At 37.1% G+C, this 9,700-nt stretch overlaps 1 protein-coding gene across 1 annotated transcript in view; it reads right to left on the bottom strand.

Moving 5' to 3' along the window:
• Window positions 1–9,700, bottom strand: part of LOC142341558 (late histone H2A.1-like) — a 305,796-nt gene that overhangs the window by 144,485 nt on the left and 151,611 nt on the right. The window lies entirely within an intron of this gene.

The raw sequence follows: 9,700 nt of genomic DNA, 5'->3' as shown, positions 1-9,700 counted from the left end.
AATTAGATATGCATTTAGTGGTGTTAGATAAATTTAAGGATATAAATTAAAGCAGTGTTAGGATGTTGGTTCAATGCAACCTGTGCTATTATGTTGGAGATATTTCATCAAATTTCATTACGAATTGACCACTCGTGTCAAATAGAGGCGGACGAATGAACATCTGAAAAATCCTTCCTCAACTTACTCCGAGAAGATATTTTTCAATAAAATTGAAGAAATTTGACATGCTAGTGTTAATTTATTCAGTCCCATACAATCAGCATTTTTTATTACTTTTCCGATAATTCTTGTCAGTGACATTGTTAGCAATTTACAAAACCTAGATTTAAATCGATTAATTCCTATATATACAGTTAACTGTCTGTCTTGGTATGGCCTCCAGCACAGCTTTTGTAAGACTTCCTCAATCAAAGATCAGGAATCCAATTTTTAATGTAAACAGTAATCAACACAATGTTATGATTATAAATCTGTCTAAAGTTTGAGGACAAAGATACTCTACTCTGCCTTCAACAGGGTTAAATATCCTCAGAATACACTCCTATCAAAGTTAATCAAATAGCAAACATTCTGAAAAAAAAACGGTGAGAGATCTCGTAGAAAAATTCATGAAGTTTTTTCACACATGATGCTCATAATCGCTCTTACTGGTCATTTACGTGGAGATATACTTATTAAATAGTTTAATATTTAATAGTTGTAAATTAAATAGTTTAAGAGATTTACGTGGAGATCGGGGTCGAGGTTCCGTTATCTACATATAAAAAATACTTTGGCAGAACTTCATCACATTTCATCCCCACGTTGGTTTTGAATGATGTGCTAAATTCTTGTGTCAGTAAACAAAATCTTGAATAACAACGTACAAGCGTTCATCCTCAATCATTTGAAGTGAGGTACATATCATGCATTCATTCACTCATTCAAATTGGAAGTCGATCTTGTGTACAGGCTTTCGTGGCTTCTCAGAACGAATTCAGGAGTATCTTGCGGCCAGCTATATTGAATCTTCAAAATTTCTTCTACCCGGGTCGAGATGTCAGCTCGTTTATAAGAATTGCTCTGAATGCGCTGAAATTATGTAAGAAAAGCCCCGAATGCTCTGAAATGCACTGAAATTTTGAGAAGGCGCTGAAAATTTATAACTTCAGCGCATCTTCAGCGCAATTTTTACGTAATTTCAGCCCATTTTCAGCACATTCCCTGCATAAGTTTCTGTACTTTCTTTCAGCGCATATCTCACAAAGTTTCAGCGCAATTTCAGAACATGCACCTGAAAATTTGAGCGCTTCTGAAGAAAATGTTAAAACTCTAAAACTTCAGTGCATTTGTTAAAAAAACAGTTGCTATAAAAGAGTCTATTGCAATGACGAGTCTAAACAGTTGCTATAATTGCAAACTTGTACGGATGCATTGCGTGGGCCCTCAATCTAAGGAGTAAATAAAAAATTCAAAAAACTTTTTGAAGACTAAAAAAAAGACCTTTTGCCAATTTTCCAATTTTACATGCATTCGTGTCAGTATGCACTGCTCGGTTTGCCATTTTTCTGAAAACTGTAGCTAGCTTTGATGAACTAAGATGTTTCAATTATGTCGCCAAAAAATTAAGTTTGGATATTTTTCCAGCACTGGCGGATAAGTACAACTGGTAATAATGACCGTACTTTCTTTTCTGAACGTTACCAGTTTGATTTTTGAATATAACAAGGCGGGTCGGTAATGTGCGATGGCACATAAGGTTCCGACCCCGCCCATCCACAATTTTGGCATAATTGTCTACCAAATGAGGAACAGATAGAAAAACCCGAAAATTATTTTTTGGGAATCCCAAAAAACTCAAAAAATGCACAAGTATTACTCAACAAAGTTGTGTATGAACGATACGATAGCCTCCAAAGCAAACAACTCAATGGAGTAAAAATTGATGCTTTAGATTGCCGAGATATGCCAATATTAAGAAAGCGAGTCAAGACGAAGAGCGAAACCAAACAACAACAACAACAAACATTAATTACATCAAAAAAATTATGTCCGTTTTAAAAAACGAAATTTAATAACACAGTCAAAGTAGCGTCAAATCAGGCAAAAACTAAACAAAATAACTTATAAATTACTAGAAAATATATGGAACCAGTCCATAAAAGGGTTTGGTAACAAATAGACAAAAAAGAACAAAAACAATAAAGTTAAAAAATTCGCTTAAAGAATAACAAAGAAAACAACAAACAAAAATTCAATTGAAACTTGCCAGAAAACGCTGTCAAAACCGTCAAGCCATATTTTGGCCCTCAAAAAATTTTAAATTGCGCCTTCTTCAAACAGAGACATTGTAGTATGTGGCAATTCTTTAGTGAGACTAGGTAACAAGTAGACAAAAAAGCGAAGGGCGAAAGTTTGTAATACTTTTGATTTTTTTTTCGAAATAAAATTGCATCCAAAGTCATGAAAGACATAATTACAAAAGAACTATTTAAATAGGGTCATTTATTCATTCAAAAGAAGCCCTCGAGATCTGAAGTTATCCAGAATATTTCTTGCGTCTTCAACAAGAACGTCAAATATGAAAAAAAATCAATTTAATTTACTTTTTTTTATGAAAAACCTATGTCGAAGCCAGTAAGGTCATAACGAATTCTTTAAAAATAGATTTTAGGACATCAATCCCTTTTGACACCTTCCCTTGACACCCATAATGTCATATTAGACCTGTTATTAACTAATGAGATTAGGTAACAAAAAGAAAAAAAAAAGAACAAAATTGCGAAGTTAAAATTTTTTTTTAGTTTTGGAAAACAATTTTTTTTTCAAAATCATGAACGCCATCAGCTATCTACTAATATCAGAATATCGGCTCATCTATTAGTCCCTGAAAAACCAATGAAACTTATCACTATACACGAAATTTCATAGGACCGAAACGACAAAGTGAAAATGACAGTTAAAGACAAAATTAAAAAATTCAATTAATTTCTTCAAGAAAGAGGTGTCGAGGCCGTTAAAACGATAATCTATATCATTCAATATTTTATTATGTTCAATTGTGCCTGATTGGGAACGCTAATAATGTGATACGAGAACTGTCAATAATGTGATAATGTGGAAAAACTAGAAAACGTGAAAAATTGGCAAATATCTAAAAACAAAAAAAAATCTGAAATCTAGTAGTATCAAAGCCAGAAAACAATAACTTCAGGCTTAAAACCGCAACCGAGACTGAAATTTAAATCAGTAGAATGAAGAAGCTTTCTTTCTTTGCTGGCACTAAGCTAGAACTTGAACAAATTAAGAAAAAAAGAGGAAAAGTTAATTAAGCCATTATTTATTTAAAAATCATTTTTTTCTAAAAATCCAAAAAGGTCCATAAACTTTCAAGTAAAAAACAAATGCATTAGCTTGGAGCTGCTTAGGAAGCCAATTGGACCTATCACTCCTGAGCTTTGATTTGAAATGTTCTGTCTTTATTATTTAAAAAAGGTCTTTTTTTTTCAAAAAAGACCGACTGATTACAATCCGATTTCTTTTTGGATTGTAACAGTCCAAGATTGGCCCGAAACTAGTTCTGCTAATGCCTCTTGTCCGCTAGGACAATTGATATTTCGAGTTTTTTAGATATAGATAATTTGTTAGTTGAAAACTCAAAAATAAAATCGGCATTTTTGATAATCAACGAGTAAAGTTAGCAAAAAACGGCGAAGTTTTGATTACAGAGCACTCTCAGCGGACGCTGAAGCAGGAGTAGCCCTCCTTTGAGTCTACAAAGGTTGTGTGATTGTTTTTTGGGAGTGGACTAAAGTAGCTTATTTCGTGCTGTTTTTGATGAAAAAGGCTGAATTTTGAAATATTTATCCAGAATTTTTGACCACAAAAATTTAATCAAAACAAACAACAATGCTTGTTTGTCTTTAAAAATAAAATCAACGACACTATTCTTACAAATTTTAACAAATTTAGCAAAATTGGCGAAAATTTGGGCAAAAATTCCGGAAAATGTGAATAAAAACAACGTGAATTCACTAATTTTCTCAGAAGTTTAAACCTCGATAACTCCCTGTAGAAAACGAAAATTAGAAAAATCTTTTTAATTCCATATTCTACGCTGGACGAGCTTTCTGATGATGCCAGTCTCAACTCTCTACGATGAATTTATCGATCGGCGAAAATTCACGGAACAAAAAAAAACCCATTTGAGTATATAGTTCCTCCCCCCTCAAGAGGGTCGGAACAATTACCAATATCAGTATTTTCTATCTAAATTTTGAATCTTTTCCAACTAGATGTATTGCTCACAGAAATTGTCACGAAAACTATTCTTACTTTTCATCAAAACTCAGTAATTTGAAATTTAGTAAAACAAATATTTTTGACCAATTTTATCATTATCCTCTATCATAGAAATGCAGCGCCTCGAAAATATGATTCTGGTTTTCAATTCAACTCTTGAATTAAGCAAGAAAAAGAAAGCAATGTTATAAAATGAAGTTCATCAAGAGCAAAGCAATAAAGGAAAAATTCAAACAGCTTTTAAATCTTTTGATTGTAACATAAATTTAACATATCACGCCGTGCAAACACAAAAAGCGAAACTATTCAATTTCAAAATATATTAACAACAAAAAACACTGATTTATATAATTTGTTGCTAGTTTTTATCTAAGCCAAATTTGAGTTGTGATTTAAAAGTCTTTAAGTCTTTATGTGTGCATTAATAGTTGATTTTTGTGATTTAATAACCAATGCAAGATTTACAAAAATTTGTTGCATGCTCTACTATGGAAAATGAACAGTTCATTATAAGAAATTTATTAATTGTTTACCAGCCATGGTTAAATGACATTTAATTTGTTTTACCCTATCTTTTAGCAAAACCCTTATTGATAACCTCGTTGCGCTTTTATGATGATTTCAAAATTCTTCTCCGGGATAGTCAGAGTAAATTGCTCATAATCATATCGTAGGTCAGCAGATAATAAAATAACAACTGTTAGAGTGCCACAACTGTCCGGAGACAATTTGTCTCATTAATTTGTTTCAAGTTTCAAGCAACAAGTGGGCGGTATCCTAATTGTATAAAAACAACAGAAGAACAAAAATTTCAATCTATATCCCTGGACTCTCATCATTTTCGTGCGCACACTGTTGGGTTATGGGTTTTCGCAAGCGGAATAAAAGGCGTTTTTAAGCCGACTTTGGAGATGAAAAAAGGCTCAATCAGCTGTATAAATTACCAATTTTCAGTGCAAGAAAGTCAAGATACAAAACTAATCTTAGCACCATGGTTTAGAGTGGGGGCCGCAAGGGTTACCCAATATGGTTTTCTTCCCCAAATTTCCCAGAAATCAGTCGCAGGGGGTATCATAGATGGTATGTTTTACACCTTTCAAAGAATTCGTTCACATCTCCGGTAGTATCATAATCATTCAAAACATGCCGGGAACACTTTACATCAAATAATCTCACTCTAAGAATATTTATCTAGATTCACCAATTTGAACCAAATATTGATTCTAAGCACCATTTCTTGACGATTCATTTATATAAAATTTGTGATTAAAATCAACTTGCTCCTATGGTAATCTGGTAATCTGAATCTGGTTAGTTAAATTTGGTAATCTGAATCTGGTTAGTTAAACTTTCTTTCTATTAATTCTCACTAAGTTCGTGACTATAGTTTGATCGAGATTCTTACACCACCATTCAGACATGAGCTGATTGCGTAGAGTCTGTTCCCATCAAAACAGTTCTGAATGTTTCCACCTTCGTTACGGATAAAAATTTCGTGACGATGTATGTCGGCTGCCATTTTGTCACTAGGAACGTAATGAATTGGAATAGTCCCATCTTCCGTCTTGTCCCAAATGAAGTAAAAATTTGTCTCAATGTGTTTGCTCCTCGTGTGCATGACTGGGTCTTGGCATAAATTGATACAACTCTGGTTGTCCTCATCAATTGCTATTGGATGTTTCTGTTGAATGCCGAAATCCTCCAGAAGTTGTTTCAGATACAATGCTTTTTGAACTGCTGCTGCCACGCCCTGATATTCTGCTCCTTATCAAGGAAAAGCAACTGTGAACTGCTTCTTGACACCCCAGCTGAGTGCTCGCCACGTCCGTTTAGCTTGAAGTAATAGCTCGTCATTGATTTTCTGTCGTTCACATCACCAGACCAGTCTGCATCACTTTCCACCACTAAGTCATAACTAGCTTCTTTTCTGTACATAGGTCTGAAACCTTTTGAACCTTGAAAATAGCTTAAGAATGGTTTTCCACATAGCCAGTGTTTTTTGATAGGTGCATTCAAATGTCTGGACAGAATGTTGACTGTGAACATGATGTCTGGCCACGTCTGTTTGGTCAGATACAGAAGTGATTTAAACAAGCTTCCGTAGATCCTCTGGTCCGTTTCTTCGTCTCCGTTCTGTGCTGTTTGAACTTTCACATTCAAATCAGCTGGAGTTCTTGAGGGTTTGCATTGATCCATTTGAAACCGCTGAAGCATTGTTTCTATGTAGCCTTGCCTGGTCAACTGTGACTTTGTCTTCTTCTCGTCTGATTCTTAACCCAGGAACCAGTGTAATCTCCCTCCGTCTTCCCGGTGAAATGTTGCCTTGAGAGCTTTTTTGACATCGGAGTTCACTGTCATGCTTTTTGATGCTACCATGATGTCCAAAAACCAGACCAAGATAAAGGTGTGACCCTCTGTCCCCGCTCTCGCGAACAAGAAATGATCGTTCCTGCTTCTGGTGAACCCCTGTCTCAGTAGGAAGTTTATTATACAACTTGTTAGCTGCTTGTTTCAAATGAGAAATTGATTTATTCAGTCAACATACTAACTTCTCTCCATCTGCTCCTTGTATTACAAATTCCTGTGGCTGTTTCAGTTAGACTTCTTCCCCTAATGGTGAGTAGAGGAAAGCCGTCCTGACATCAAACTGGTGCTTCACATGGCGTTGCTTCGCTGATAGTTGAAGTAGTATCCTGAATGTCTCTGGCTTACAGGTAGGCGCAAAAGTCTCAAAGTAGTCCAATCCTTTTACTTGTTTGAAGTCTTTTGCCACATAGCGTGCTTTGTATTTGTCGACTAGAGCACTGGGTCCCAATTTCACTTTATAGACCCATTTGCCCGGTATGACGTCCCTGTCTGTGGGTGGTATCACTATGTTCCAAGTCTCGTCGTCTGGCAGTGCCTTGACCTCGTTCTTCATTACCCAGTGTTACTGGTCCCAATCGTTATGAACCTTGTTGCGTGGAAAATTGCTGCTCCCCACATCATCTTGGATAGACCCTAGTCAAAGAGCAAGAATTTTGCCATCTCCAGCAGTGTCTTGTTGCACCTCTCAGCTAACCCATTCTGCTGTGGCGTCTGTGGTATGGTCTTCTCCTGTAGAATGCCTGCATCTAAAGAGTACAGCTTGAATTGCTCTGAGCAAAACTTCTTTGCATTGTCTTGTCGCGGTTTCTTGGGCGTCCCCCGCACTGAGAACAAACTTGTTCAGGCTCGGCAGTGCTCCACTGTTTGCCTTAAGTAAGTCCACAAACACAATCGTCGTGCATAGGTTAGCAGACACAATGTAAAACCAGAACCTTGACAGTAACTCCACTCGGAAAGGTCCCCTCACGTCTGTGAACAGCTGTTTCACGCTTTTGGAACTCATCTTGAATTCTAGAACGCTGCAGGGTAAATAAAACAAATTACTTTCTTGTGTTGGTTTTACCCGAGTTCCCGTCTGGAGTTTCATGCAGCTATTTTTTTTCTCGAAAGTGAAGCTATGTCCCCAATCCGTGCATCTTGAGATTGATAAGAGATTTGAAGAATACTCTGGCACACACAAAACATTTTTGCGTTCGCATTGGAATTCCCATTTGTTTGAGGGTATGCTGATCCTCGCTCTGCCTCTGCCCACCACTCTAGAAGCCTGTCCGTTGGGATTTCTGACCATTGATTGCATGGGCACAAAGTCCGAGAAAATGTCGATGTTCGTCACTATGTGATCCGTACAACCCCTGTCCACTAGCATAACTGCTGTCTTCCACTGGGTAAGAGCTGCCCAGTGTTCCTCATCTGGTGAAGCCAATGTTAGACCCATTGCCACTGACTCATGTTTGCCTCCATCTCTTTGTCTCCTGCATGCCTTGTCTAGGTGACCTTTCTCACCACACTTGCTGCATTGTTCTGTGTCCTTCCTCCTGCAGTCCTTGGCAAAATGTCCAGGGATCCCACACACAAAGGGGTTTTTTGGGCCCTTGTTGAAGTTACGCTTCACAGCCAGTGCCACTGAACCACTTTGTCCCTTGTGTCTCTGTGTTGTGCTCTCATGGAAGTTCTGCAGCCTTTTCCTCAGCTCTGTGGAGTTCGTTGCCGGGTTGAAGCTTTTCTGTATAACAAACTTTCATACCTCATTGGCAGACCATTGAGGACCAAGGCGTTGAAGAAGGTCTCTGAGAATGTTTCCCCTGCTTCTTGTAGCCTTGTGAGCAACCCCTGTCATCGATGAAGAAGCTATCCAAATCCTCAGAATCCTCGACCTGAAGTCGAGCAAGCTGTTCCACCAAAGTCAACACTGTTGCTGTCTTCACACTGAAATCTCTCTTGCAAAAGCTTCCAAGCCTTTTCTCCATCTCCATCTACGATGGCTGCCGTCATCTCCCACACAGTCATGTCTCATCAGCATGAGGGTTGTTGCATCTAGAGTCAGTGCCAGACGGCACAACACATTGTTCCGTTTCTCCTTGAGTTCTTCAACTTCCTTCTCATATGCATCCTTCAGCACCTTGTGGTCCTTCCTCTCATCATTGCATGCCCCATTGGCTAGTGGTGCAGGCTCATGGGGTTGCTCTTTTGTACCAAGTATGGATTTGTAGAGTCCCTTCGTCTGCATCATCGCCACAAATCTCGTGCTCCAGATTGGAAAGTCCTGTGCCTTTCCTGTGTAGGTCAGCAGCTTCACTGTCTGTTGGACCATCTTATTTTGAGCAGTTAAAATAGTTGTCAAAAGAAAAGGTACTAAGCAGAAAAATTTTATGACTGTCAACAACAAATTGTTCTGGTTTAGAAATTAGTCTTATGAACTAGAAAAATTCTGGGCGCATAACCTGTTGGGTTATGGGTTTTGGCAAGCGAAATACAAAGCGTTTTTAATTAAGTAGAAAAAAATAATTTCTCAAAATGAGAGAATAACAAAAACGATATTTTAGAGTAGAATTTAGAGATTTACAGGAGAGGTCTGATTTTTAGATCATGATGGTTATTTGATTTTGGGGATGAAAAAAGGCACAAAAATCAGTTCTATTTATTACCCATTATCAGTGCAAGAAAGTCAAGATACAAAATTAATCTTAGCACCATGCTTTACAATGGGGGTCGCAAAGGTTACTTAATATGGTTTGCCTCTGCAAATTTTCCATAATTCAGTCACAGGGGTGCCATAGATGGTATGTTTTTACACCTTTCTAAGAATTCGTTCACATTTCCGGTGGTATCATAATCATTCAATACAAGCTGGGAAGATTTTACATCAAACAATCTCACTCTAAGAATAGTTATCTAGATTCACCAATTTCAACCGAATATTGATTCTAAGCACCATTTCTTGACGATTCATATATATAAAATTTGTGATTAAAATCAAATTGCTCCTATCTGGATAATGTGAATCTGGTAAGTTAAACTTTCTTTCTATTAATTCTCACTAACTTCACGA

Source organism: Convolutriloba macropyga, chromosome 6 (assembly GCF_964194025.1).
Source record: "Convolutriloba macropyga chromosome 6, txConMacr16.3, whole genome shotgun sequence".
NCBI classification, from domain to species: Eukaryota; Metazoa; Xenacoelomorpha; order Acoela; family Convolutidae; genus Convolutriloba; species Convolutriloba macropyga.
Note: the sequence above shows the minus strand (reverse complement) of the source record. Positions and strands in the feature narration are given on the sequence as shown.